The sequence below is a fragment of the Acyrthosiphon pisum genome, chromosome A3 (assembly GCF_005508785.2).
Source record: "Acyrthosiphon pisum isolate AL4f chromosome A3, pea_aphid_22Mar2018_4r6ur, whole genome shotgun sequence".
In the NCBI taxonomy this organism is placed as follows: Eukaryota; Metazoa; Arthropoda; class Insecta; order Hemiptera; family Aphididae; genus Acyrthosiphon; species Acyrthosiphon pisum.
In genome coordinates, this window is record NC_042496.1 from 22,724,520 (window position 1) to 22,728,144 (window position 3,625).

Below are 3,625 nucleotides of genomic sequence, written 5' to 3' on the forward strand. Positions count from 1 at the left end.
TGTACATGCAGCTTGTATGGCGTACTGCAAGCCCCAAAACATGGGTAAGTAAGAAAAATTAATACCATCTTTGGGGACATTTATTAATGATGATTCTTTACGCTAAGGAAATAATAAAAATTACAAATTAATTAAGAAATACAAATTACACACACAATAATCATACTTCAATTTTAGAACCAGCATTTTTAATTCCCTTGCTATGTTGGGGATAAAGTTTAGCCGGAGTTTCATTAGATTTCTCACCAGTGCCGTCGGTTAAAATTTTAGCAAAACCTTCGAGAGCAACTGCAAACCTTTCGGCACCATATCGTTCTAATCCTGGCAGTGGGTTGGCATATGAGCCTACTTGGTTTGCAAGTTCCATTTCTGTGGCTCTAGAATCAGGTAATAATTTTCCATCCCAAAATAAGATTGAGAACATTCATATTTTATTCTAAACATACTACCCTGAAATGCATTTGAATGTATTTACACCACCATCAATTAATAATTATTACTCTTTTTATATCATTAATTTGTTCTATGTCCTTATCTTGGCTCTCAAATTATATATTTCGCCCAAGGTGTTGATAAGGTATCGTCACTCTGGACCCCTTACGTATACACTCTTGATTGAAAATATTACCACAGTTCTATAGTCACCAGACCGCGCTTCTATCTTTACTAATTTACCCCATTAATTTGGGGTCTAGGACATTTCGCTGCCACTGTTTCGCCGCCAGACCAAATTTCCGACCAAACCTTCGAATTTTGAAAATATATTCACAATTTGTTTATAATGGCAATTTTATTGCATTTTTAATGATATTAGACAATTACTAATTTATATGTAGTGTACCTAAATCGAGTTTTAAAAACGAAAGGGGGTGTGTCATAAGTTAGTAAAGATAAAATATCTATATTCTATGCTTTGCGAAATGCATAATGTATATATATATTATACTGTAGCCTTTTATCTAATTAAATAATTTATTTCGTTGATTATAGTAAGTCGAATAGTGCGTGGGAGGATATATATGTTTAGACGTCTAGTGGTCGCAATAAAATATTATCGTGTGGGCACAGTTTGTTTTAATAATATGCAAATGTCAGATTAATAATCAATATTCACAAGTCATACGACTACAGCGCAAATGATTCTACTGCATATTATAGTAGAGACGTAGAGTAGTACTATTCAACGCACAAACAAATTCCTAAAATATAGGCTTTACAATAATATGTTATTCCGGGAGGAAATTCAAAAATTTTCAATATTTTGAAGAAATTTATTTTTATTTTAAAGCTATTTAATTGTCCTGCAACCAACATATTAGTACGCGATTAAACCAGAAATCGGCAAATTATTTTTATTACATTAAAAAGTAAACATTTTTTATCAAAATTATTATTTTTGAATTACTAGTACTCCAAATAATTTAGTATTTACTACGGATTAATTTTTAAATGTTTACTTTTTTTCAATTTAATAAAAATAATTTGCACATATCTGATTTAATTGCGTATGTTTGTTGATAAGTTACGAAATAGCTTTAAATTAATTAAAAAAATTACGTCAAAATGTTGAAAAGTTTTGAAGATACATAAACAAATGCGTGAGAGGTTTAGTTTTGATAAAAAAAAAAGTGAATTACTTATAACTTAAAAAATAAAAAAGTTAGATCAACTCTTTAAAGAGTATTTTTTCATCATTTTTGGCATACTTTCATATTATGACTTCCCCCAGGGCTCATTGTATAATAGAATATATATTTACAATTATAATATTCTTAAAGTTTTTTAAAAACAAAATCATACTTTAGAGTTTAGACCATATTATAACTAATATACTCATAACGTTTACCTTCTTATTTATTAGGTAGTGATTTGCTCAATAACTCAATATGTTATAAGTATATAATTAATTAGGTACATAATATGTAAAAATTACAAATATCGTCCAATTAAACAGAAAACCAATCACAAATTTAGATTGTTACATAATTACACGTCATAAACCTATTTATTTATGAGCATATATATTATATATAATAATTGTATGCACCTACCTATAATTATTAATACAACAGTGTATGGTATGAATTATAAATGGGACTTGTTACTGTTACAATTGCTTGTCATGTAGTTTAAATATCAATGATTTTTACTGACTATACTTTCCGGTTACTAATTTTTTTTCGTCCGAGATTATAGAAATCGAAACACTATAGAGTACCTCAGAGGACTGGCACACAACTTTGTGATGCACGAATAAAATATTTATTATAAAAAACTAAATTGTATTTAAATTTTAAAACTAAACTGCTGATTGTACCTATTTCTATTTCATACAGTATACCGTCATACAGTGATGCCAAGTATTAGTATTAAAAAAAACTAGTGACCTAATAAAAATCAACCATTTCAAATTTCAACTAGAAAAAAATTTAAACCAACCCAGACCGCAATTTGTAATGATAATATTATAATAGTATTATAATAACGTTATATGTTTTTTAAACATTGATATAAGAAATTAAGAACATTTACATTTTATAATAAGACTAGCACTTTTAATTTAAAAAAAATAATAAATAAATTAATATCATTTTACCATTTACCATCACCTGAGGTTAGCTTAGATAAGTAGTGAGTCGTAACCACGGTTATAAAGAACTTATATATAAAGAACTAATATATATATTATATATATATATCTTTATAATCGTGGTCGTAACTATGGTTACTCATAAACTATCGTGGTTCCCAGCTCATGATACCATTATCACTGTGCGTGAATTATTTTTATCATTATTTTCAAAATAGGTTGATTTAGGAATCATTATTTACTGAATAGTATATATAGCTACCTAATACCTATAATATAATAGTAGAATATAGAATCATTTGCGCTTAGTCGTATGAGTGTATGACTTGTGAATATTGATTATTAATCTGGTCCTTGCATCTTAAATCAAATTGTACCTATACGTCCTACACGTAATATTTTATTGTGACCACTAGACGTCTAGAGGTTCTTCGATAAAGGTATGGTGATCGTCGGTTGTTATGAGACCTTTATTATAATTACACCTAAACCATGATGGGTACAAGGAGGGGAGCGTGTGTGTGACTGCCGTACAGGTGGTGTGGTGATCATTGATCGGCGGAGACCTGAGGTCCGCGGGATATATTGTCTTATCGCACGTCGCGCTCGTAATGTATTTGTTATACCCAAATATATCTTATAATAGTTAAGGGGGCTGGAGCAACCATTATGTTTCATACATTTAGCTCAACAAGCCGATTATAAATCACTTCAGTCAACCTGTCAAGACGTCAACTGCCAACCAACACTCTGCAGCCAGCGTTCAGCAGCAGCTCCTTCAAACAGCCGTTTTTACCGCTCTCAACAGGGCATCAGCGCCCACGGTTCACACCCGAACCGGTCCCTACAACAGCCGTTTTCACCGCTCTCAACAGGGCAACAGGGCACTTAACGAAACCCGTATATCCCCTTCTACCAAACTTCACATTCCTAACTACTGCACATACAGGAACGATCTGCCGCCCGTCCGCGGGTCGCCTGCTCACGGTGGCACTGCTGTTCTAATCCACTGCCGCATCATTCACCAATCCACAA